Source organism: Dromiciops gliroides, chromosome 1 (assembly GCF_019393635.1).
Source record: "Dromiciops gliroides isolate mDroGli1 chromosome 1, mDroGli1.pri, whole genome shotgun sequence".
In the NCBI taxonomy this organism is placed as follows: domain Eukaryota; kingdom Metazoa; phylum Chordata; class Mammalia; order Microbiotheria; family Microbiotheriidae; genus Dromiciops; species Dromiciops gliroides.
In genome coordinates, this window is record NC_057861.1 from 13,747,208 (window position 1) to 13,774,614 (window position 27,407).

At 45.6% G+C, this 27,407-nt stretch overlaps 1 protein-coding gene across 1 annotated transcript in view; it reads left to right on the forward strand.

Annotated features, from left to right (window-relative positions):
• The first annotated feature begins 887 nt into the window (after positions 1–887).
• The window catches only part of TPST2 (tyrosylprotein sulfotransferase 2), a 58,868-nt gene continuing 32,348 nt past the window's right edge, over positions 888–27,407 (forward strand). Inside the window, exon 1 of the mRNA XM_043977992.1 lies at positions 888–1,071. The gene's annotated coding sequence lies outside the window, so the exon portion shown is untranslated. The remainder of the gene's footprint in view (positions 1,072–27,407) is intronic.

Consider the following 27,407-nt stretch of genomic DNA (forward strand, 5'->3'; position numbering starts at 1 on the left):
AAATGCTTGGTGTTTTTGCCTTTGCATAAAGAATCTGACCTTTGCCCACAAGAGACTTGGGTTGGAATGCTGAACTTGTGGTTCAAGGGCAGCCAGTTCCCTGCATGTTTGGATAGGGTATCTAGCATCGAGCAGGGGCCTTGTTTATTCAGCTCTCCTGACTCCCAGAGCAGTGTTCTTTGCATTACAGCGGAGCCTTGGGCCTTGGTCCAAATAACCTTTCCAAGGCTGCGGTGGAAAGATCACGTTCATGTAATCACCCAGATGGACCCTGTTCTTCAATTAACTTTTGTGTGATCTTGATCAAGTCACTTCCTTTCATGTGGAAAATGGGGTGACTAGCACAGACAATTGCTAAGGCCTCTGTCAGCCCTGGGTTCCGTTCTCATGTCCCTCCCACTCTGACATTCTATGCCCAAATGCCTCTTCCAGCTCTGCTATTCCATGTTCTAGACTCTCTTCCTGCTTTAACGTTCTGTGTTCAAAGGTCGCTTCCAGCACTAATACTACGTGGGTTTCCCGAGGTCCTGTCACCATATGGCAAATTTGGATAGCGCGGGGGCGCAGACAAGAGGGATCAAGCCACGTGTGCTCCGCGGACACCAGTGTCCGCGGGCGCGGAGAGCCAGGGCCGGGCAGACGCAGTCCCACCGGTCCATCCCCCGCGCACCCGCCCCTCGGTCCTCTCTCTGGGCGCCCCGTTTCCGCTCGCTCGTAGCAGCTGCCCCTCCCGCACCGCGCCACCACGCCACGCGGGGCGGCACGCCGGGCCAGCCCACGAACGGGGCCGCTCCCCCGCCGCATCCGGGGCTAGGGGTGAGGGTAAGGGAGGGGGAAGGAGGTGGCCTCGGGGGCGGGGCTGAGCTTCGGCCCCGCCCCGCCCGCGCGCGGCGTCAGGGCCCCGCGCGCGGACTCCTCCCCTCCGTCCCCTTCCCTCATCTGCCCTTCCAGTCCCCGGCGGCTCGAGGAGCCGGAGCCCGGGGGCGGAGCGGGGTCGGGGGACCGGAACAGCATCGGAGCGCGCTGGACCGGGCAGGAGCCCGCTGACCTCCCCGGAACCTTCCGTGCATGGTAAGCCGGCGCAGGGGCCCCCGCAGGACAGCCCAGCCGGGGCCAGGCCGCCCGGCGCTGCAGCCACCGGGCCCCGGGCAAGATGTCCCCATCCCCGGCCACCGCGCCCCGCGCCCGCGTCCCGGATCCCCCGCTCTCCGCGCCCCGATCCCGGATCCCGGCACCCCGCGGGCTCTGGCAGCCCCCGGAGTTCGGCTCGGCGCTGGGAGCCTGCGGCGGTCCTCCTCGGGCTCCTCCCCTCTCCTCGGGCCCTGGGCGCCATCCCCGCCGGCCTGCCCACCCGGGCTGGCTGCTGTCCTCCGGGAGGTGGGGGCCGGGGGCGCGCCCACCCGGGCTCCGCCGGGGACCGCTTCCCCCGCCCCGTCCGCGCCGTCCCCCGGCCCTCGGCTCGGGCTCCCCTCCTGCTCTCTGCCCTTGTGTCTGGAGGATGTCACTCTGACCGGCTCTGGCTGTTTCTCTGTGCGAACATATATCTGTGTGTGTACATGTTTCTGCCGGGGTCTTTCACGTTGTGGGTTCTCACGATCTCCCTCCGTGTGTGTGCAGAGTGATTGATCGATCGTGTGTGTGTGTGTGTGTGTGTGTGTGTGAGAGAGAGAGAGAGAGAGAGAGAGAGAGAGAGAGAGAGAGAGAGAGAGAGAGAGAGAGAGAGAGAGAGAGAAAGAGAGAGAGATATAGTGAGCTCCTTGGCTGGGCCACCCAAGTGTGCATCCCTGCCTGTGTTTCTAAGTGTGCGTGTAAGACTCTGTCTCTGTCTCACTCTGTGTCCCTGTGTCTCTGTATCTCTCTCTCTCTCTCTCTCTCTCTCTCTCTCTCTCTCTCTCTCTTTCTCTCCTTCCCCTCTTCTCTCTGTGTTTCTCCCTCTCCCCCCTTTCTTCTCCCCTGTCCCTCTCTGGGGTTCTGTCCGTCTACACTGCCTCCTTGTGTTTCTCTGCTTCCATCTCTGCCTCTGTCACTCTCAGGGTCTGACTGTTCTCTCTATCTCTCTCCTTCATTTCTGCTTGCTTGTCACTTTCTTCTGAGCATCCCTTCCCTTGATTCTCTCTTCTTTCCCCCTTGTCCCTCTGTGGGTCTCTCTCTTTGCCCAAATTCCCCCTTGGCTCTCTGTGGATCTCATCCTATGCCCCTCCCTTCCTGTGTCTCCCTGCATACCTGCTTCAGGCCCTCGAACACACACTGTTCTGGGGGGTCTGTACCTCAGAGCCACTTTGTGGCTTAACTCAACAGGTTTTGAAAGCACGAGCTCCGGAAATCACTGGGTGCAGGCCCTCGTGAGCCCTAGGGTGGAGGCTGGGCCTGCCTCAGCTCGTGAGGAGGGGGGGGGAGGCTCTCTCTCTCCCCATTCATCTGATATCTTCTGAATGTTCCCTTCACCATGATCTTACTAAAGACACAGGAGGGGAAGGGAGGTAGGAAGGCAGAGACCAAACCTGCCCTGGACCAGCATGGAGGGGGGTGGCAGAGCTGATGCTAATGGTCACTCAGCAGGGTGTGTCTGACATGCTAGGGTAATTATATTGAAGTTGAAGTCCTTTTCTCTGCCATGGGCTGAATTGAAGGGCTTGGAGAGGCTGGGGGACAAGAGACTGTCACATCTCTTAACTATGTATGTGTATATGCCTGTGTGTATGGGGTGGAGGAGGGGAGAAGAAGAATTGGGGGGGGGGAATGATTTCTGCCCTCAGCTGCACAAGTTAAGCTGTGTGATCTTGGATCAGTGCCCCTCTCTGAGCTTCAGTTTCTTCCTTTATAAAATAAGGGAACTGGATTAGATTGTTGTTGTTTAGTCGAGTCTGACTTTTCATGACCAACTTTTTGTGACTGACTTTTTGTGACCCCATTTGGGGTTTTCTTGGCAGAGATACTGGAGTGTTTGCCATTTCCTTCTCCAGCTCATTTACAGATAAGGAAACTGAGTCCAATAGGATAAAGTGACTTGCCCAGAGTCACAGTCAGTAAGTGTCTAAGGTAAAATTTGAACTCAGGTCTTCCTAACTCCACACCCATGCTCTATCCTTTGTGCTACCTAGCCTCAGGCCCTGTCTGTATCCCTGAGAATCCAAAGATGACAGCAACCCACAAAGTGCCTTAGTTAGGTATGTTTTACTAAGGAGGCATCTACAGAGTTGCTGTAGTGAAGAGGAGCTGGGTTCCAATCCTGCTGCAGAGACTTACAGAGACTTTGGGGTCCAGAAGACATTAGAGATCAGTTAGCTCCAGTGAGTGAACCATTCTTGAATCATGGGTGCCTTTGGCAGTCCAATGAAGCCAGAGTTGTTAGTTTTTAAATGGATAAAGTAAAAGTCTGTAGAGATCCAATCACATTCAATGCATGTTATCAGAATTTACACACAACAGGTTCCCTGGGCCCTAGGCCTCAAGCCTTCCTTCTAGTCCAACCCCTCTCATTTTCTTAAAGGCACCGAGGCCCAGAGGGCTCAGCTGACTGTGCCCGAGGTCATAACAAGTTAAGTAAAGTAGAAGACCGACCTACCGGGAACTACCACCCAGGTCCCTCAGGCTCCCGGGAGGAACTCTTTCTTCTTCTGTATCCCTGCAGCCCCAGAGGGATGCTGAATTTTCCCACCCAAGCAGTGGGAGTTAGGATCCATAGGGCAGCCTGGTGGCACAGTGGATAGAGCACTGGCCTGAAGTCAGGAAGACCAGAGTTCAAATCCGACCTCAGACACTTACTAGGTGTGGGACCTTAGCCTAGGCAAGTCACTTCACCCAGTTGGCCTCACACACACTGTTCTGGGGGGTCTGTAAAATCTGAAAAATAATGAGCTGGAGAAGGAAATGGCAAACCACTCCAGGATCTCTGCCAAGAAAAACCCAAAATGGGGTCTTGAAGAGTCAAACTTGACCAAACCACGACAAAACAGTAACAAGTTAGGATCCATAGTACCATTAGTTCTCTGCGTTTTATCTATATAATGGATTCAGTGTATATCTAGGGGCTAGCTCAAGACCCTAACCATCATGTATTTGCTTTAACTTGGCCCTCTAAGCCAGGGCTTCTTAAACTTTGAACACTCGTGACTCCTTTTTGCCCATGAAATTTTTATATGTTCCTGGCTATATAGGTATATAAAATAGCTAAACGTTACCTTTTACTGTTGCCAAATTTTTTGTAACCCTCCCCCCCCTCCATATTCAGTTACGAGACCCCATAGGAAGTCATGACTCACAGTTTGAGAAGCTTTGATCTAAGCCCCTGGAGAGCATCAGCTCTACTAGAAAGACAAGGAGGCCAGATGGCCCGACTCTCCCTTCTCTTTGTTTTCTACCAGCTGTGTGGCAGATCTTGGGCAAGCAACTTCTTTCTAGGCCTTGGTTTCCCTTTCTTGGAAGTGAGGTGGGGATGGGTGGGCACAGTGGGCACTATGGATAAGAAGACCCCTTCCAGCTCAGTCCATACTTGGGGACTGCCTGAACGTTTCCATTCTAGGTGGATCAAGGACTGGTTCTTAGTAAGTACTTCTCTCTTTGGCACTAGGATCTACCTTGGGGAAGCAAAGAAAAAAGAAAAAACCAGTCCCTGCCCTTGGAGAGCTTTTATTCTAATGGCTGTGTGACCCTGGGTTGGTCATTTAACTTCAGTGCGCTAGGCTGGGGCTTCTTAAGCTTTTTCCGCTAGAGACCCCTTTTTGCCTGAGAAATTTTTAGGTTTGCTTCCTCCCCCATATTGGTATACAAATCAAACATTTACTGCCAAATTTTTCTCAACCCCCCACATTCAGTTACATGACCCTATCCACAGTTTAAGAAAGCTTTGCTCTAGGCAGTAAGGAAGCAGCAGGGACGGGACTTGACCTTCTTCTTTCTTCTTGGGAAGTTCCCTACCCAATGAATTCACAGATCCAGCTCAATCTTATACCAATCTCGCATTACCTTGGACAGCTACTTCTGTTGTTGTTGTTGTTTGTTTGTTTGTTTTTGAAGCAAAAGCTCCTTCTTGGCCTTTGCCTTTCTAAGCTGCCCCCCAACCCACCCTCGTCATTTTAGTCTCCTCTCATAGCTCCTTCCCCTCTTCTCCTTCTCCTACACAGTGGGATTCTAATCTAGTCCAAGCCCCTCGTTTTACAGAACAGTAAACTGAGGCCTAGGGGAGGTAGTGATTTGCCTGGGGTCATGTAACCAGGGGTCCTCAGAGCCCAGAACATCCAGGTTCTCTTTGATTCAAAGCCCAGCATTTTATCCCCTACCTCAAGGTGTCTCTCAGATACCAGGCTCTGAGGAGGGAGCAACTGAAAGGAGACAAGGTCCCGTGGCAGAGCTGACTCTTTCCTGGAGGGGTTGAGGTGGCATAGAGGGTGTGTGGACAGATTATCTGGGGACTGGGGATCAGGGGGGCAGGAAAGGCCTTGTGGAGGGGGCTGAGCTTCAAAGAGAACAAGGGATTCGAAGATGCAAAAGTGAGGAGGGGCATGGCAACTCTCTGTGCATGTTTGGATGAATAAATAGAAAAGATGGCTTGGAAAATGGTTTATTGTACAAGATGGCCCCTGGGATCCCTTTCCCCTTTAGATCTCTGATCCCATCACCTGGCCTATGTGTGGGGGCAAGTCACTTCTGTCTCAGCTTCACTCTACTGATTTGTAAAATGAAGGGCTTGGACTAGGTTGCTAGGAGGTGCCTTCCAGCTTTCGATCTATGCTCCTGGGAGCCAGTGTTCTCCAGGTTGTTGGCTAAAGATTAGGGGCTGTAGCCCACCTAGGAGTTTCCCACCTCATTGCCTGAATCACAGCCAGGACTTTGCACGCCATAGGTGCTTAATAAATGTTCACAGTACGTGGTTAGAGTGATAGCTCACTGGAGTCCAGGAGAGGCAGGGCCTGGGCACTGTGTGCATTGAGCTGTGGGAGTTTAGAACAGTTAGTTTCCTTATCCCCCAGCCCTTTTCCTGCTACCAAGGCCGGAGAAGTTTCGCTTCATGCTGAGGCTGCTTTCTAAGGACCCTTAACGGATCTCAGGGAGTCTGAGAAAGGCAGATGCTACTGGTTTCCTGCCTGACCCTGGGCCTTGCTGGTTCCTCATGTGGCAGAGGATTGATTCACCCAGATACTTGTGCTCACTAGGCATGGGCTGCCAGTTCCTGGGCCTGGGGCCCTCTTCATAAGCTCACATGTTTTCCTCTTGGGCTCTCAGAGGTCTGGAGGGAATACACTAAACTGGGGCCCACGAAAAAGCTATCATCTTATGTGGCTGGAGTCTGGAGGGGGGGTTGGCTAGAGAAGGCAGGCTGCTGCTGTTGCTGCCGCCACCACCAAGTACATTTTGTCATAAGCCAGACCATAAACCTAGGCAGTGGGTGGCCCTGAGCTGAGAACTGGAGGGGCCTCTTGCAGCCAGCTTCCTCAATTAGTTGGTACTGGTGGTGACCTCCTGCCCCATCCACTGTGGAACACAGTCACCCCAGCAGCCTGCGGGACTAGCAGTCTCATGCTTTCCTTCAGTTTCAACGATTTCCTCCCTCACCACCAAATATAGCATATGCAAAGAACCCTAGAAGTCAGGAAGTTTTAGTTCTCAGAACTTGCTGTCTTATCTTGAACCTTCCCCTGCTTTTTATGGGCCTCAAGTGGTATACTTGGTCTTGGTTGTAGAAGGGGATTGCATTAGATGATCTTTGCAGCCCCTGAAGTTCTGACATTCTGTGTTCTGACCCTCCCAGCCCTGACATCCCCTGTTCTAAGGCCCTTCCCAGCCCTGATATCCCCTGTTCTGAGGCCCCTCCCAACTCTGATATCCCTTGTTCTAAGGCTCTTCTCTGCTCTGATTTTCTCTGTTCTAAGGTATTGTGATGCTTAAAATCTAAATTGTGGTCGCCTTAAATTAGAAGCTTCAGCACCAGTCTTTGGGCATTAAACATTTATTAAAGCATAGAGGTATTCACAAGGAGTGTGAGAAAAGTGAGAAAAAAAAAAAGTCCTACCTAGCCTAGAGTTCCAGCCTGGTTGGGTTCTTCCTGAAGTCCTCCTCCACTAGCCTGCTTTAATCAGGAACTCTCCAGCAAGCTGATTGTGGAAGCCTTTTATAGGTCTGGAACAGAGGCGGTCCTTACACACTGCTTCAAGCTGATTGGTTGGCATCATCCAAATCCATTGGTTTTGAAGGTGTTCTCAAGTTGAGTTCACAGTCTAGCTTCTGAGAACAATACCTTCTTAAGGGATAGCCAGGTGTGATTACAATCCAATTAACTTGAAGCAGGCTAATCAGCAGTCAATCACTCTTACTTGATTCAATCAGTATAGATTAATCTCCAGGTGGGTCTTTGAGTATCTGCTAAATCCCATTATTTCATCACAGCATCTACCTCCAGTTCTTTCCTGTTTTTTGTTTTTTGTTTTTTTAGTGAGGCAATTGGGGTTAAGTGACTTGCCCAGGGTCACACAGCTAGTAAGTGTTAAGTGTCTGAGGTCGGATTTGAACTCAAGTCCTCTCAACTCCAGGGCCAGTGCTCTATCCACTGCGCCACCTAGCTGCCCCTCTTTCCTATATTTTAAGGGCCCAGCAAGCTCTAACATCCTAGGGTATATGTTCTAAGGCTTCTTCCTCCACCCTCCCCACCCCCATATTCTGTGATTTTAAGTTTTTGATCATTGGCTTACCAAATAAAGTCTTTCTGGTATTAAATATCCTTGGAGTTTAATTACATATTTCCTGAGCACCTACTATGTAAAAGTCCCTTTGTCAGGCACTGGAAAGAAAGTAAGGGTTGCTAAAGCCAGAGGCTGCTGCCTGAGCCCAGGCTTGTAGAAGGGAACCTACTGAGAGAGCTCTTTTGAAGAACAAGGTAGTGGATGCTCATTTCCCCAGTGCTGGTTGACCTGGAAGGAGGTCTCTCCCAGTTCCCACTCATGGCTTAGAGTTTTCCTGGGAAGCTGCTTTTTTGCTGGTTGCACAGGAAGACCCAAAGCTGCATGTCACAGAGGCAGTGAGAATCCCTGGCTGAGAAGCCAGCCAAGCTCCCAGGAGCCAAACCTCCTGAGCTAACTAAGCCTGAGCCAGCCGGGGCTAGGCTACCCAAACAGCCTTCCCAGGGGAGTCTGTAGAAATGGAAAGCTCTGGGAATGGGGAGGTAGGGGAGCTCCTTGAGCAGCCTAGAGAGGTCACTTTAGGCAGAGTGTTTGACTTCTGAGGCTTAGTGCCCACATCTGCAAATATGGAGTACCTGTAAGTGTCTACTTCACATGCTGTTGTGAGCACCGGATGCGAGAATATCACCAGGCTATGATTTTTCAAAATAAATTTCATGGATGTCTCCCCTCCTTATCCCTTCCCCTAGCCTTAATAGCCAAGCAGTATCTCAACCATTATTCCCTCTCTTCCTATTTCTGTTTTAAATGATATAATATTTGTAAAACATTTAAGTTGACATTCCCTGTTCTAAGGTCCTTCCCAGCCCTAACATCCCCTGTTTTAAGGACCAAGTAAATTTTGTCTCAAACAAGACATGTAATAAATGCTTATTGCCTTTCCTTCCCCCTTCATACCTCTCTTTTCCTGCTTCCTTTCCATCCTTCCTCCCTTTCTTTTTTCTTTCCCACCATCCTTCTACTTCCAACTTCCCCTTCTCTCAATCCCTTCCTCTACCCTTTCCCTAAAGGAAGAAATATATCATAATACATTCTGAAGTGGCTGGGTAACTCAGTGGATAGAGCACTGGAATCAGGAAGACCCTAGCCTCATACACTTACCAACTGTGTGACCTTGGGTGAGTCAGTTAACCTGTTTCCCTCAGTTTCCTCAACTGTAAAATGTGAATAATTAACATTACCTACCTTACAGGGTGGCTGTGAAGGTCAAATGAGACAATGTTTGTAAAAAATATTTAATACTATATTCCTTAGATGGATTTTACATCTGTCCACGAACTCGGGGGTGGGGGGGTGGGGGTGGGAATCACATCTTAATTTTTACTAACTATAACTGAAATTGAACATTTCCTTCAATTTTTAATTAAAAACAAATGTTATTCCCAGGAGCCCTTAAGCTTTACTAGGCTGCCAAAGGTATCTATGAAACAAAAATGCTTCATCATAATAACCCACTTTTCTCACAACTTCCCTGTGAGCTGGTGTCATGCAATTATTATTGTTCTATTTTACATTTCTGGAAACTGAGGCTCTGAGCAGGGAAGCCCTTTTTCAGGAATCCTGCAGCTGTTAAGTGTCAGAGCTGGGATTCAAACTGAAGTCTCTCCTGATTCTGGGTCTGTAGTTCCTTCTAGGATGCTTCTCTTATGCCACTACATGTTATAGTAGAAAGAGGTGAATTTGGAGTCAGAATGGGGGTCTAATTCTGCCTCTGTCTGATTTGGGCAAGTCACTGGATCTCCATGTGCCTCAGTTTTTTCATATGTAAAATGAGGAGGGGGAACTAGAAGGCCCCTGAGGGTCCCTCCTGGCTCTAAATCCATGATTTTATTGATGTGTCTCATTTAGAGGTAGAGGACCTGGATTCGAATCCTGACTCTGCTTCTGACTACTGCTGTTTCCTCCTTTGTATACTTAGGTGATTCTTATGTTATCTCCTCTAAAGCTGATTCAGTTCAAAGAGCATTTATTAAGGGCCTACTGTATGCCAACTGCTGGCAATACACAGATGGAATATGAAATAATATGTACTCATAAGAAACAATGTATTGGGGGGAGGGAGCAGGCATACAGACAAGTGAACACAATTCGTTCAAGTGAAAACACTAACAATGGGGGATCAAGAAAGGTCTCTTGTATGCTTAAAGGCAGCTTAAAGATTCAAGGAGACACAACTAAAGATTGCATGCATGCCAGAAATGAGGGAAAACCTATGCAAAAGCTTGGAGGTTGGAGATGATGTCATGTAGGAGAAACAGTTAACATGCTGGTTAGATTGGAAGAATGACTAGGTGAAGGGGGAAAACCTGAAAGAAGATCAAGAAGGTGGATGGGAGCCAGATTACCAAGGTCTTGGTGTTATTCTTTTTTTGGGGGGGGGGGCAGGCAATGAGAGTTAAGTGACTTGCCCAGGGTCACACAGCTAGTAAGCGTCAAGTGTCTGAGGCCAGATTTGAACTCAGGTCCTCCTGAATCCAGAGCCAGTGTTTTATGCACTGCACCAACAAGCTGCCCCCAAACCAAGGTCTTTCAGTGCCAAGCTAGGGCGTTTGTATTTTGTCCAGGGTCAATAGTGAGCCAATGAAGATTGTTGAGCAGGTCAGTGTTTTAGGAATGTCCATTTGGCAGTTTTATGGAGGAGGGAAGAGTCAAGGATGACCCTTAAGACTGTTGACCTGGGTACCTAAAAGAATGATGGTGGCACAAGTCACTTAACCCTCACTGCCCCCGCAAAAAAAAAAAAAAAAAAGAATGATGGTGGCCTCAACAGGAATGTTTGGAGGGGTACTAGAACTCCCAATAAAGGGAGAGACAAAGACATTCCATGATCAGAGGACTCCTGAGGCTCTAACATTCCATGTTCTAAGGCCCCTTGCAGCTGTAATATTCCATGAGTACTTGCTCCTCACTACCAAATCTTGTGTTTTTGCTAGACTTAAAGAGGAAACTCTAGGGGCTGGTTTTTCCCTCCAGGGTGGTGTGTTTTACTGACTGATGAAGGCCTCCCTGTCCCCTCTGCTGCTCAGGTCAGGTGCCGCAGTGTTCTCAGTCCCCAGAAGCATCTGACTGAATGTTAATTCTGAAAAACCCAGTTTGTGGATCTTGGCAGCGGCACAGATGTTATATCCTCAGCTAGAAATAACCTGGCACCAAAGCTGCCTTGGCCCAGAAGGAGAGATGGAAGCATCGTGCCCTTCTCATGGCTTCCCAAGATGTTCCCTTGCCCATCTCCCACCTGACCAGCACAGGAATGGGCACAGGGGTGCAAGCATGTAAGACCCTCCTGCTCTCTTGGCAGACAGCATCTTCCATTCCTGTCGGGGGTGGGAAGTGTGGTTACATGGGAGCACTAGATCACTGGATCTAAATCTGGATCTTTGAGATCATCTGATCTAATCCCAAACTTTTACAGATGAGGAAACTGAGGTCATGGGAAAGGTAAGTGAATTACCCAAGGTCATACAGGTAGTAAGCATCAGATTTTTTTTTTTTTTGGTGGGGCAATGAGGGTTAACTGACTTGCCCAGGGTTACACAGCTAGTAAGTGTCAAGTGTCTGAATCTGGATTTGAACTCAGGTCCCCCTGAATCCAGGGCTGGTGCTTTATCCACTGCAGTGCCACCTAGTTGCCCTGCATCAGATTCTTTATTTCCAAAAAAAACACAAAACGTTATTAGCTTAGAGTTGCCCTAGATCCTTGGCTTGGTCATTTGGCTTTCTTTGTATACCAGTGTGTATATGTGGAGGGGGAGGGGCATTGATTAGAATTATGGGGGGTCAAAGGTTCCCAGTCTGCCTTTAATTGGACAGGTTGGGATACAGTGGCACAGCAGAGTAAAAGGGGCCCTGGACTGAGATCTGGGAGAACAGGTTTTGAGCCCCTGACTTGCTGAGATGTGTCCTTGGTTAAGTCATAACCCTAGGACCACCCAGAGCTATGATTTTCTCCATGTATGACAGTCTTCAACTTCTACCTATGTGCCTTTGCACAGGCTATTCCATGCCTGGAGTGCACTTCCTCCTCAACTCTTAGAATAATACCTATAATAGTATCGGTAGTAATAATAGCTAACGTTCAGATAATGCTTTTGTTATGTGCCAGACATTGTGCTAAGCACTTTACAATTATTATTTCATTTGATTCTCACAACAGCCCTGGAAGATTAGGTGATATTATTTGTCTCCTTTTTGCAGATGAGGAAACTGAGGCAAACAGGGTAAGTGACTTGCCCAGGGTCACACAACCGGCCAGTGTCTGAGACTAAATTTGAACTCAGGTCTTCTGCACTCCAGGCCCTGTCCTTTATCTACCAAGGCTGGTGACTTTGCACAGCCCTCCCTCATTAAATCCAATTCACTGCAAGTCATGACCACCTTTAAATGTCATGATCCTTTTCCAGAACTAAGGACAAACAAAAACTACAACAATAGAGTCTATTTATCTGCCAAACTAGAATCCCTAATTTCCTTCAAAGTTCATCTGAGGTGATACCTCCTCCATGAGACCTTTCCTGATGCCTGCTACCCATACCCCACCCTTCTTCCTGCTACTGTTGCCTTCACTCTGCCACAAATCACTTTGTATCTATTTTTTACTTACAAAAAGCTATATGTGTTACATTCCTCTAATAGACTATAAGCTTCTTGAGGGCAGTGGCTAGTTCCTTTTGTCTGTATCCCCTGGGCATAGCACAGTACTAGGCACCCTGCAGGCATTAAACATTTTTGTATTGGTGGATTATAGTAACTGACCTGAAGTCAATTTCTCTAACAATTACTAGTTTACAAAAAAATCTCTCAAAACCACCCTGTATGGTAGATAATAAAAAGGATTGATTCCCATTTTATGAATGAGGAAACATGTTTAGGAAATACAGGCTGTCTTTCCTGATCCCCACCTGTGTTGCAACAGGTTCACAAGTACATTTCTTGATTGACTGAAAGAAGCCCATCAAGCACTTCCTTTATTGGTGTTTTAGGCAGCTCTCCCTCTTTCCCCCCTTTTAGTCTGGCTAGAGAGCAAAAGCAATTCTTAGCCTGATTCCTTGCCCAGAGCCTAGATTTCAGCTTTTGTTGGGCTCACTCAGGGCTTTTTTTCCTCTCAGTAGCAAGGGATGCTTTTCTCAGCTTTGGACTCTTCTCAGCCTGAAATTTTTCTAGGCAGGGGATAAGGAGGTAGTCAGTCTCCAGGGGGCTGAGGTTGCCTCTTGGGAAGAATTGTTCAGGGGATAGAGAAGGGGGATTAATGTTGCTCAGTAAATGTATTATTGGGATGTTTTCTAGTGTGAAACTGGAGCTGTTGAATTGTATTTTATATCCTTTAAAGAAATCTCAACTCTCCCTCTATTCCTTACAGAAATGATGTGGGCTAAAGGTTGGAACTCCTTAGAGAATGTAAGAGGATCCAAGGAACTTGTTCTAGACTAGAATACTAAATAGTTAGAAAAGACCTTAAAGCAGAGAACATTAGCATTAGAAGAAGTATTAGAACATTGAATGTTAAAACTGGAAATGACCTAAAAATGTTAGAACATAAGATGTTAAAAATACAAAGGGCATCAAATGTTCAATATGAAAACCTTAGAACATGGAATGTTGGCACTAGAAAGGGCCTTAGAATTCTACAGTGTTCGAACCTAGAACACCGAGACACAGAATGTAAGCTCTAGAAGAGGTCTTAGAATTGTGTGGTGTTCTAATGTAGATCATTAGAATTCAGAATGTTAGTGCTAGAGAGGGCCTTAGAATTATAGTGTTAAATTCTAGAATATTAGAATGCAGAATGTTCACTCTAGAATTATGTAATGTTAGAACATTAGAATGCAACATGGGGGCAGCTAGATGGCGCAGTGGTTAAAAGCACTGGCCCTGGATTCAGGAGGACCTGAGTTCAAATCCGGCCTCAGACACTTAACACTTACTAGCTGTGTGACCCTGGGCAAGTCACTTAACCCCAATTGCCTCACTAAAAAAAAAAAAAAAAAAGAATGCAACATGGAGGGGGCCTATGGTGGAGAATGTAGACCATTAGAATGTGGAATGTTAGTGCTCACAGGGGGTCTTAGAATGTATAGTGTAAGGACCTAGGGCATCAGAATGAAGATTGTTAGCGTGGTAAGCAGAAGAACTTAGAACATCAGACTGGGGGATACTAGCACTAGAAGGGGCCTTAGAATTGTACAGCATTTAAACCTAGAACAGTAGAACTCAGACTTCTAGAGCTGGAAAGGACCTTAGACGATATCATGTTAGAACATAAAATGTTACTGCTGAAAGAGCCCTTTAAATTAATCCAACAATTAGCAAGCCTTTAGTAAGGGTCAACTTTGTGCCAGATTCTGGGGATCCAAAGATAAAGAATGAAGCAACTCAACTCTCGGGAAGTTTACATTGTCTCAAGGGAGACAAGTCCATAAATAAGTATATAGAGACTGAATATAGAAAAATACAAATTACCTTGGAAGGGAGGGCTCTAGCAGTTGAGAAGAGATCAGCAAAGGCTTCATGCAGAGGATGACGCCCGAGCTGTGTCCTGAAGGAAGAGCAGAGTGCATTCCAGGCCAAAGCCCTTGAAGATGGGACATGGAGTGGGAGAAATAGAGAGAAGGACAATTTGGCTGGATGTGGGGAGTAATGGGGGTCTGGAAAGAGAGGTTGGGCAGAGATTTAAAAACCAAAGCATTGGAAATTGTCTTATAAAGGACCTAAGATATCTATGTCTGTGTCTGTGTCTATGTCTATGTCTATGTCTGTATCTATGTGTGTGTGTTATCTGTATGTATATATCCCTGTGTGTATACATATGTGTATATATCTGTGTGTATACATACATTCATTTGTACACGCACGTGCATGTATGTGTGTAATATAAGATTGTTGTCTGGGACAACAACCCTTTCATTTTTCAGATGAGTAAGTAGCAGGTTGGACCTCAGCCCCTCCCTCCTATATAGTATTCTTTTCAGGGGATAATGCTGCTTTGTAGCCTATTGACCCTTTGTAGAATCAAAGTTCCCATTGTAAACACTGCCTGCCCTGGCTCTTCCAGCACAGGGAAAATATTAGATTAAGGAGGTAGGAGCCTCTTCTAGTCCCTTGCTCAATAAGAACCAAAAGTGCTCTGGAAGCTCAAAACAGGTAACTGGAGGACTAATGAGAGGCTGGCCCTACTTTACAAGGAGGGGAAGAAGTTTTTCTGATTCTCAAAGGTGTGCACACCCAGTGCTTTACAAGTATTAGCTCATCTGATCCTCACAACCCTGGGAAGTAGGTGCTATTATTATCCTCATTTTACAAATAAGGAAACTGAGGTAAACAAGTGAAGTGACTTGCTTCAGGCCACACAGCTTAGTAAGTATATGAGGTAGGATTTGAATTCAGGTTTTCCTCACTCCAGATCTAGTGCTCCATCCACTGCACCACCAAGCTGGATTAAGAATCAGAAGTCCTAGCGGCAGCTAGGTGGCACAGTGGATAAGGCACCGGCCCTGGATTCAGGAGGGCCTGAGTTCAAATACATCCTCAGACACTTGACACTTACTAGCTGTGTGACCTTGGGCAAGTCACTTAACCCTCCTTGCCCCCCAAAACCAAACAAAAACAAAAAAACAAGAATCAGAAGTCCTGAGGTCAAGTCCCACCCCACAGTATGTCCTTGTCAAAGTCACTTGCCTTGTTTCAACTTCAGTTTCTTCCACTGTAAAACAAAAGAGTTGTTTGTGATAATTTTTAAAAATAAAAATATTGATATTTTTTGTTTTATACATTGCCTAAATGTCCTCCCTTATCCCTTTTCTTCCCCCTACCAGAGGGCCATCTCACATAGCAAAAAACTTAAAAAAAAAAAAATAAGAGGACAAAAAGGAAAAAAAAAATCAGCAAAACCAATCAATCCATTGAAAAAAATCTGACAGTTCTGCCCCCTATAGACCTCCCACCAATGCAAAGATCAGGAAGAAATGTCTTCTCATAACTCTTCTTTGGGACCAACTTTGTTCTTTATAGATCTGCAACATTCATTGATGATTGTTTTGTGATAGTTGTTCTTTCCATTTCCTTTGGAGTAATTTTGCATATTGTTTTCTTGGCTTTGCTGACTTCACTCAGCATCAGTTCGTGTAAGTCTTCCTATGCTTCTTTATTCATCATGGTCTTTGATTCTTATGGTACGGTCATATTCCATTATATTCATGTACAATTTGTTTAGCCATCCCCGATACACTTTTTTTCCAATTCTTTGCCAACCCCAAAGTCCTAAATGATTTCTAGGATCCTTCCCAGCTTTGATGTTCCACATTCTAGGTTCCCTTCCAGCGCCGATATTTTCTGTTCTATTATCTTTCTACCAGTTTTGATATTCCACATTCTTAGGTCATGCTATGATCTTGCTGCTAAGTTATCCCATCTCTGCCTCTATTTCCTTCACTTGCATTTTTCCATTATTCTAGGATGAGGAATCCTTTAGAGCACTGCAACTGATCCTCCATCTTCTATTCATTCAGCAAACATGTTTAAAGTATCTACTGGGTGTGGCATGATGAGGTAGGTGCTATGGGGCTATAGTTTAGATCAGACCCAGGTCCTTGGTGTCATGGATGTGCGAAGAAATATCTAGAGATCCCCCGAGCTCTGTCTCATGGTGATGCTTTTCTCATCTTCACCTTCTCCTTCCCCACCTCCTATGATGATTTTATGATCATAGGATTTGGGAGTTGGAAGGGAGCTGAGAGATCATTTAAGGCCGGCATTCTTATTTACTTTTTTTTTTTTTATGGTGGGACAATGAGGGTTAAGTGACTTGCCCAGGATCATACAGCTAGTGTCAAGTGTCTGAGGCCGGATTTGAACTCAGGTTCCTCCTGAATTTGGGGCCGGTGCTCTATCCACTGCACCACCTAGCTGGCCCTAAGGCAGGCATTCTTGACTTGAGATCCATAGATAGATTTTTTTTGCGGGGGGAGGGAATCCATGAACTGGGATGGAGAAAAATTACGTCTTCATTTCAATATCAATGGTTTCCTTGGTTATTGTATATATTTATCTTATGCATTTAAAAACATGATTCTGAGCAGGGGTCCAAGAGCTTTACCAGATTGACCCTCCAATGACCTAGAAAAGGTGAAGGGCTCCTAAATTAACATTGGCGCCAAGAATTGTACCAACAGAAAGATGATGCGCTGGTTACTTGGTGAGAGTAAGCAGTTACTGGCAAATAGCCTGCAAGCACCATGAGCATCTTGCCTGGTGTCAGCAAAAAGTAAAGAAGACCTCTATGGAGTCATAGGGCCATAAATTTACATCTGGGATGGACCTCAAAAGTCATCAAGTTTTTATTTTAGAGATGAGGAAACTAAAGGGCAGATACCTCTAATTTATTCTATCTATAGATTTTTTTGGGGGGGGTCATCGTTCTTTGCATATTGTCTTCCCTATCAGATTGTGAGCTCCTAGAGGGCAGGGAATGCCTTTTACCTTTCTTTGTATCCTCAGCACTTAGCACATAGTAGGTACTTAGTAGCACATAGTAAGTACTTAGTAAATATTTATTGACTGATATAGAGGAAGTGGCTTGCCCAGGTTCATATAGCCAGTAAATATCAGTGGTGGGATTTGAACCAGGTCTTCCTGACTTCAAGGACAGCACTATATCGACTGGCTTGGGTGGGCCTCCTATGGTGAGTGTATGGAAGGACATGTACAAGAGTCCCAGAGAATGGGCCTGCAAGGGTTGCAGGATACATCACTGGAGGGAATGCCCTTATTGGTGAGATCAGAGACATCAGAGTGTATGGTTATGATCTCTTAGGTCCCTTTCAAGTCAAAGATCCTGTGACATTCTAAGTTGCTTTGACTGGCATCTCCTGATGCATCGAGACAGAAGTGTTGGCCGTAGAGTCTGATGCCTTCTGAGCATTGGGGGAGGCAGTGTAGTTTGGTGGAAAGGGCACAAGCTGTAGGTTCATGATCTAGAGCTAAGGAGAATCTGAGCGGTCATCTAGACCAACCTCTTTATTTATTTATTTTTTGTGGTGCAATTGGGGTTAAGTGACTTGCCCAGGGTCACACAGCTAGTAAGTGTTAAGTGTCTGAGGCCAGATTTGAACTCAGGCCGTCCCGAATCCTGGGCTGGTGCTTTTATCCATTGCACCACCTAGCTGCCCCGCTACCCCTTTATTTTGCCGAGGGGGTAAACTGAGGCTTAGGAAACCTAGATCAAGTGAACAAGCATTTATTAAGTGCCTATTATGTGCTAACTGCTATATCTGGATTTGAGCCTCGGCCTTGATATTTACTTACTGTATGTCCTCAGTCAAGAATCTTGCCATCTCTCTATCTTAGTTTCCCCCTCCATGAAGTGAGGGAATTGGACTAGATAAACTCCCACAGCTTTGAGTTCCGGGTATGGTGTGGGATGGTCTGAAGCTAGTTAATAATCTCCAGCCCTAATGGCAGACCGGACATGGTGGGCAGGTAGGAGTGGTAGAAACTGCACTTTTGTGGGTTTTTCCTGGAATGCAGGTAGAGCTGGCAGGGTGGGGCAGAAGAACAGTGAGTGACCCCTTGGGAGAGGCTGTCTCACAAGGTGCACTGATTATGGAGCCTCTGTGAGAGCCAGAGACCTGAATCCCTGGTGGCTTTTGAACTGCTTTGTGTTCTGGGGGTGAGTTGCTGCCCTTCCATGGGTCTTCATCTTCTTTATCTGATGAGACAGTCTTTAAACTCCCTTCCAGCTCTGCTATCCCATCATCTAAAATCCGTTCTCATTCTACTCTTCTGCACCTAAATATTCTTGGAACCTTCTAAGCCCCCTTTGGACTATATTCTAGCATCCTAAGATACTTTCTAGTGTGTTGGATATCCCCAGCTTTCTTCCAGCTCTGGCATGTTATGTTTGGACATTCTTTATGTGAAGGTCTTTTCTAGATTCAACATTCTAGGTTCTCTTCAAGCTGGAGCATTCAGTGCTAGGTATTAGAGGTCCCTTCTAGTACTGGCATTCTCTTATCCATTTTCCAGGGTCCACTATATCTCTGATATTTTTGGTTCAAACATTCTATCTCCTAAATCCTCTTCTAGATTTAACATTCTAAGTTCTGTGTTGTAAAGCCCCTCCAAGCTCTGACATTGCATGTTCCCCTCCCAAATCTGACATTCTCCATTCTAAGACCCTTCCCACCTCTGACATTCCCTCTTCTCAGGTCCTTCCCAGGTCTGACATTCTATTCTTTTTGTTTGTTTTTTGCAAGGGGCAATGGGGGTTAAGTGATTTGCCCATGGTCACACAGCTAATAAGTGTCAAATGTCTGAGGCCAGATTTGAACTCAGGTACTCCTGAATCCAAGGCTGGTGCTTTATCCACTGTGCCACCTAGCTGCCCCTGACATTTTATTCTAAGACTCCTTCCAGCTCTAATGATCCATAATTCAAGATCTTTATTCAAACCATTTCTTTTCCTCATTACTGTGTTTGTTGCATTTGTCCTTTCTTTCTTTCTTTCTTTCTTTCTTTCTTTCTTTCTTTCTTTCTTTCTTTCTTTCTTTCTTCCTTCCTTCCTTCCTTCCTTCCTTCCTTTCTTTCTTTCTTTCTTTCTTTCTTTCTTTCTTTCTTTCTTTCTTCCTTCCTTCCTTCCTTCCTTCCTTCCTTCCTTCCTTCCTTCCTTCCTTCCTTCCTTCCTTCCTTCCTTCCTTCCTTCCTTCCTTCCTTCCTTTCTTTCTTTCTTTCTTTCTTTCTTTCTTTCTTTCTTTCTTTCTTTCTTTCTTTCTTTCTTTCTTTCTTTCTTTCTTTTCTTTTTCATTCTTTCTAATTGCTTCCTCTTAGGGTGGGTAGAACAGAGACTCACTCATCAGAGAAAGGGGAGCACCTTGATCACAAATAGTAATGCAAATAAGTGTAGAAAATAATAGCTAGAAAAGAAATCTAGAAAATCATCATGAAACTATAAATTACACAATAGTCTGCCTCCTCCTTCCTTTTAAAGTTCCTGTTATTTTACAAAGAGAAGTAAGGCTTAACTGGTAGTTTGATAAGACCGAGAGAAAGAGAGAGAAGGAGGGAGGGAGAGAAGGAGAGAGAGAGAGAGAGACAGAGACAGAGAGAGCGACAGAGAGACAGAGGGGGGGAGGCAGAGAAAGAAAGAGAAAAGGAAGGAGAGACAGAGACAGAGAGAGACAGAGACAGAAAGAGACAGAGAGAGACAAAGAGGACAAAATAGATGATAGATTGTCTGGTGACCTCTGTGTCTACAACTTCAGCAAAACCTTAGTGATTATTCAGGCTGTGGGATACTTCTTCCATCCAGAGAATTTGTCATCTAATGGCAAAGGAAGAAATCTGGAGTATTAGAAGAGAAAGGGAAAACAGTCCCACAGTGTTGTACGATGTCAGAGCCATGAAGAACTTTGGAACAGAGAATTATCATAGCTCGGAGGGGTCTTAGAATAGGAAATGTCAGTGCTGAGAGGAGTCTTGGAACAGAGAATCTTCTGGAAAGAAGATCAAATAACCCAACCCCTTAATTTTACATTGAGGGAAACTGAGACTTGGAGAGGAGCCACAATGGCATAGCTAGGATTATGTCCCTTCTTCCTGATTCCCAGGGGGATACTCATTCATTATGCTATTTCACCATCCTGAAGAGTTGTCAGCTTGGCTGAAACAGCTCACCCTATGTTTAAAACCTTTGGGGGTTTTAGAGAACTGGGCATTTCCTTAATTTCTTTAAATACCACAACACTGAGAGACCAGACAGATTTCACGTAGGGCAGGAGATTGCCTGGGGGAGAGCAGCCCAGTGGCACAGGCAGTGGGTTTAGAATCTAAAGAATCAGGTTAGGGTAACCTTTCAGTAGTCAGTCAACAAACATTAAGCATGTACTATGTGCCAGGCACTGTGCTAAGCATTCTCAACAATTTATCAGTCACTTATTTCATATCTTTTAAATGTAGAACAAAAGGTACCTTGACAAACTAGATAGAGACCTTGAACTCATGAAAACATGGATTCAAGGCCCGCCTCTGACACAACCTGGCTGGGTGACACTGGGTAAGTCAATTTACCGCAGTGTTCAGCTCTCCAAGACTCCATAAGTTGCAGAGAAGCTGGAGATCTGCATTGATGAAAGGAATTTCCACAGTAGGAACTCTCCATATGAGTGAAATCAGAATTCTACATGCATCAGTACAGAGTATTATTTTAGTATCTGGGGGAAATACAAGAAGATTATTAGCTTCTCCAGCTTGCGTTCTAATGGAACACTCCCTGAGGAGTGATTAATTCCAGAGACTTTTTCTGTGTGTCTGAATATTGCTCCCATATTATGCTCTTCATGGTCTATTGGGCTGTGGGACCCAGAGCCATAACTGGACATGATTAATCCTGACGAGGTCTAAGAATGACTTTGGTTTTTGTTTTGATTTTTTTTTTTTTGCAGGGCAATGAGGATTAAGTGACTTGCCCAGGGTCACACAGCTATTAAGTGTCAAGTGTCTGAGGCCAGATTTGAACTCAGGTCCTCCTGAATCCAGGGCCAGTGCTTTATCCACTGCACCACCTAGCTGACCCCTAAGAATGACTTTGGATCTCAAATCTCCTACCCTGCCGTGCTCCCAAGATCATGCAAGGGGGGATTAGCATGAGTGAAGTGGAAAGAGTAGCAGACTTGGAGTCAGTGGCAAGTTGGGTTCAGAGCCTTCCTGTGATGACAATTCAAGCACTCCTCTGTCTGTGATCTCATTTAATGGGATAATTAATTAGATTTAGAATGGAAGGGACCTTTGAATCCACCTAGCTCTGCCCTTTCATTTTTATCTAGTGGACTCTTGAGGCCCAGTGATTCCTTTGAGATCACACAGCAAACAAATGCCAGAGCTGGGATTTGAACCCAGGGCTTCTACTTCCAAATTCAGCTCTCTTTCCGTGAACACCAAAGTGCCATCCTCAGCAGTCTTGTGAAATGACTCTGCAGGAATTATTGTCTCTACTTTACAGATGAGAAAGCCAAGCTTAATGAGGTGAAATAGATGCTAATAACAGCCCACGGTTCGGTGACACTTTGATTGCTTATGATAAAGCTTTGAGGTAGAGAGGTCTACTACTGAATCCAAGAACCCCAGACTTGGAAGGGACTTGAGTGGCCATCTGGTCCAATTCACACCTGAACAAGTCTCCCTGCTATGAGATTCCCCAACAGTGGTCATTCAACCATTGTCTGAAGATCTCCGGGCAAGGGGACCACACAGTCTCCTGTGATAACTCATTCCATTGTTGGGTGTAATTGTTTGGGAATTACAACTTTTTTTTGTTTTGTTTTGTTCTTCTGAGATCAGGTTATTTAAGTCATCTGTTTCTTTTCTGTTAAACCGGTCATTGTAATCTTTTTGTTGACATTCATCCATTTCAATTACATTGTCAGGTTTGTTGATTTAATTGGTCAGTCTTGCCAGGTGTAGTTTGGAAACATTTCTTTACTTTGAGCCTAAATCTGCCTCTCTGCCCACCCCCACCCCCCCATGTTGTGCCTGGTTCAGCCAAGCAGAACAAGGAAAATCCTGGTTCCAGGTGACTGCCCTTCAGGTACTTGTAAACAATTAATGAACTCTCTCTTCTGCTTCACTGGAGTCCTTCAAGAAGAGGCTGGATGAATGTTTGAGGATAATAGGATCGCAAATCTTGAGCTGGAAGAGACCTCAGAGGCCATCAGTGTCCACCTCGTCCATTTTACAGATGGGGAAATTGAGGCCCAGGGAGGTATAATAACTTAGCTAGTTGGGTAGAGCACAGGACTCGGAGTCAAGAAGACCTGTGTTTGAATTACTCAGATACATATAAGTTGTGTGACCCTGGGCTAGTCATTTAACTTGTCTCAGCCTCATTTTTTTCATCTATAAAATGGGGATAATAGCACATACCTCACTGGGATATTGTGGAGATCAAATGAGTGAACATATGTAAAGTGCTTTTGTAAACCTCAAAGCACAAGATAAATGCTAGCTATCATCATTGTCATCATTGTAGTTATTATCTGTTTAGAGGTAAGAAGGACCAGGGCTTCTAAACCCAAGCTCTGTAAACTTGAAACTTGTAATTCTCCTCTCTCTCTCTCTCTCTCTCTCTCTCTCTGTCTCTGTCTCTGTCTCTGTCTTTCTGTCTCTCTCTCTCTCTCTGTCTCTCTGTCTCTCTCTCTCTCTCTCTCTCTATATATATATATATCTCCCTATAAATATATAGATCACTGTATTTAAATATTATAGGTTTCCTTTATAATCTTATGGATTTTATTTTATGCATTTACAAATATAATGTAAAGAGGCTTTGACAGATTGCTAAAGGGATCCACAGCATGGAAAGAGTTAAGAGCCTCTGATCGAGTCCAGCCACCTCTTTTAATAGAAGAGGAAGTCTGGGGAGATTAATGGACTTGTCCCGGGTGCGCCCAGATTAGTTTAGATGATGGTTCTGGGGGCAGGACTGCAGCCACCATCTAGTCCAACCTCCTCCTGACTTGCCCCAGTTCACATAGTTAGTAAGCACCAGAAGCAGGCTTTTAATTTGGACCTCTGACTCCAGAGTCCTTTCTATTCCCACTGTATATCTTCCAGGGAGAATTCCTTCAGATCTGGGTTGGACCAGATAAGCTTTGAGGTCCCTTCCAACTTTGATTTTCTGCCCCAACCCCACCAATCTTTGTTTCTCCTGCTCAAGCATCCTTCCCATGGCTGTGCAAGAAAATTTCCTAATCTACCTCTTTGATCATATCACTGCTGTATTAAAATCCCTATTATCCTTATTTCATAGGGGAGGAAAAACCAGAGGCTCAGATCACTTGTGACTCCCCTCCTGGCCCTACAGCTATTAATTGGAGCAGCCAAGACTTGACCCTGGGTCATTTGTGTTGAGTCTACCCTAGGACTGCCTTTCCTAATCCTGTTCTACTTAGCCTCGTGGCTTGGTGATGATCAAGTATTACAATGGATGGGAAGATGCCAGGAACAGTCAGTACAGGAGAAATGTAAGAGGTTATTATTCGTGAAGGGGCTTGGAGTCCAGGAGTGTTCCAAGCTGCCCAGCGGGGACCACTTCCACAACAAATAGCCTGGATTCGGTAAACAGCCGTTCTGATTACACCATTATGTTCACTCCATTACACAGGGCCCAGGGAGCTTGCTGCTCTAGAAGAGGGCCAGCTCTCCATACTAGAGAATTCACAAGTCTGAGGCCCCTGGAGGCAACCAAGCAAGTACCTTCTGAGTCACCAAGATGGTCCCTATTTTTATCTACCTTGGCTCTAGAATCATGAACTTAGAGGTGGAAAGGGACCTGGGGAATCATCCAATCCTACCTTCCATGAGATTTCTAAAATGTTTACTCATATCCTTTGTTGTGACATCACCTTTATTTCTGAATCCATCCTTTCCTTCTCCCTCCTCAGTGAGCCCTCTCCATCCCTTCTTTTTTTTTTTAATTTTTGTGGGGCAGTGAGGGTTAAGTGACTTGCCCAAGGTCACACAGCTAGTAAGAGTCAAGTGTCTGAGGCTGGATTTGAACTCAGGTCCTCCTGAATCCAAGGCCAGTGCTTTATCCACTGCACCACCTAGCTGCCCCATCTCCATCCCTTCTAATAGAGAAGGAAGAAAGAAGTGGGACAGGGAGGGGGGAGGGGGGAGAAGTCAGCAAAGCCAAGCAATACTTCAGCCAGGTCTGAGAGTACCCAAGAGTGATGTTCTGCAGCTGGAATCTCCCTTCTCTCTGCAGAAGGGAGCCAGATGCAGTTTCTCGTTTTTTCTCTAGAGCCTAGCTTGATAATTATAAGTATACAGTCAGTCAGTTAGTTAGCATCGATTACGTGCCTGCCATGTGTCAGTCACTGTGCTAAGCAGTGGATACACAGGGAAAGGCAAAGACAGTCCTGGTCCTCGGAGAGGTCCTAGCCTAATGGAGGAGGTAATATGCAAACACCTATGGGTATACAATATACGTGTGTGTTATATGTGTGTGTATGTATGTATGTATGTGTGTGTGTGTGTGTGTGTGTGTGTGTGTGTGTGTATATATATATATATATATATATATATATATATATATATATATATATATATATATATATATACACAGAGAGAGAGAGAGAGAACCCAGTATGATAGAGATGGATGGATAGATAGATGGAGGGATGATAGAGTAAATAGATGACTAGATAAACAGAGTAGGTAGGTAGGTAAACAGGCAGATAAAGTAGATAGACAGAGACAGATAAAATAGATATAGAGACAGATAAGGTAGATGGATTGATGGATAAAGTTGGTAGGTAGGTAGATAGATAAAGTAGATGGGTAAATAGATAAAGCCTATAGACAAAGCAGACAGATAAAGTAGGTAAGTAGATGATAGATAAACAGATAGATGGATGATAGATGATAATGGATGGATGGATGAATAGACAGATGAACAGATGAATGGATGATAGATATACAAAGTAGGTAGGTAGATGGATAGATAAAGTAGGTATGTACACAGTGTAAATTAGAACTAATTTCAAGGAATACACAGTGTCCAGTGTTAGTTTCATGGGTCTTTTTCTCTATATTGTTCTAGAGATTACGTATGATTTTCCTGCTTCTGATTCCTGCATCCTCTGTCAATTCCTACCTCTTACCATCCGTCTCCAATTACTTCATATTTTTCATTTTTTAAAGCCCTGTGCTATTCCGTGTAGTTTAGTTTACACATTCCCTGAACAGCTCTGGCTTTTTATGAAGACCCATAAATACTTCCATTTGCCATCTGCCCAGGGAAGGTAGGAGATTATTGTCAGGAATAGGTCCTGCTTTAGGGGACCTAAAACCTGTGACCTTAGAACAAGGATTTTCAGGGCTGGGAGGGGCCTTTAAACAGAGTGTCAGAGCTGAGAGGGTGCTTAGAACAGGGGATGTCAGAGCTGAGAGGGCCTTAGAATAAGGAATGTCAGAGCTGGGAGGGGCCTTAAAACAGTGTCAGAGTGAATGTCAGAGCCTTTGAGGATCAGCTGGTCCCTGGGAGTCTAACTGAGGCCAGCAGGCTGAATGTGGCCCACCTGAGAGCTTTAGCAGTACAACATGTTGCCTAATTAACCAGCACACAAGAACAAGCAGGCCAGTGGGCCTCACCACCTGTCCACTGTTATCATTGCATAACCATTGCCAGATGTCATATCAGCAAGTTTGGATCATTTAGTGACTGTAATGGTATAAATGAGATAGGGCCTGCAGTCTTGGGGATTTCTAGTCCTGAAGGCCAGTCCTGAAAACTCAGACCCCTCCCATTCTAGCCCAACCCCCTCCTTTTACAGAATGGGAAGCTGAGCCCCAGAACATGGAAGAGACAATCCAGCATCACACAGGCATTACATGGCAGCGTGAATTCACAGGAATCATAGGATTTTTAAAATGGAAAGGACCTTAGTGGTCATTTAGGACCCCGTGTGACCTTGGACAAGTCACTTACTTTCCTCATAGGTAAAATAAAGGGATAGAACTAGATGATCCCTAAAGCTCTTTCCAACTGCACCTTTACAATTCTATGACCCACTTCAACCTGTTTATGTTGGGGGGGAGGGGGAGAAAATTTGAACTTTAACTAGGGTGAGTGACTTGTCCATGGTCATTAAGCGAGTTAATGGCAGAACGGGTACTTAGAAGGGAAGATGATTAGGTTGTCTATGTGGGCCAGGGCTTCTTAATCTGGAATCCGTGAACTTGTATTTTTTTTTTAATATTTTGATAGCTGTATTTCAATATAATTGATTTCCTTGGCAATCCTTTGGATTTTAGTTTTGGGATTTGAGAACATTAGTTCAAGAAAGAGTCCATGGGCTTCACCTGATTGCCAGAGGGGTTCAAGACAATGAAACTATTAAAACCTCCTTGCCCTAGGGGTGAGCACACTGAGTCCTGCTCTGGAGGAGCAGGTAATTTAGAGGATTTTTTTCTCCTTGGGAACTGGGCCAAGAAATCTGACCTTTGGTGAGTTGAATGGAGTTAATTAACCCTGCCTCTCTCCCTTCCTGGTGTGCCACTTGGAAAGGAAGTGGGGTCCCACTTATACAATTGGGCAATCTGCATCTCCATTTGAATGAGTTCCTCCCCAAGCCTGCAGGAAGTCTCCAATCGGGTGGTTTCACTACTCTAGCTTCCTTCCTTGTTCTTAGCCCTTGTTTACAAGTGTATCCTACCAGGGTAGCACCCCTCACCCCATCCCCTGGCTGTCTGACCAGGGTGTTCTGGGAGCCACAATGAACAGTGCCTTGGGGTTATCTTTAACAGGATTGCCTTTGAGAAGGAGCCCTGGGCCTGGAGTTAGGAAGACCCAAGTTTGAATCCAGCCTCAGACACTTATTGGCTGTATGACCCTGGGCAAGTCATTTAACCACTGCCTGCCTCAGTTTCCTTATCTATAAACTGGGTATAATAGCAATACCTACCTCACAGGGTGGTTGGAGGATCAAATGAGATATTTGTAAAGTGCTTCTTAGCACAGTGCCTGACATGTAGTAGGTACTACACAAAAATGTTAGTGTCTTCTCCTCCTCTCCACCCCTCCTCCCTCTCCTCCTCCTCTCCCCCACTCCTCGACCTCTCCACTTGACCCCGTTAGTGATGGCAGCCATCTCAGGTGACTTACATCCTTAGCTAAGCTGGTTGGTGATGTCATTTTCAGTGCTCACCAGTTTCAGCTCAATTGTACCAGCCTTTCTGAGGGACTGC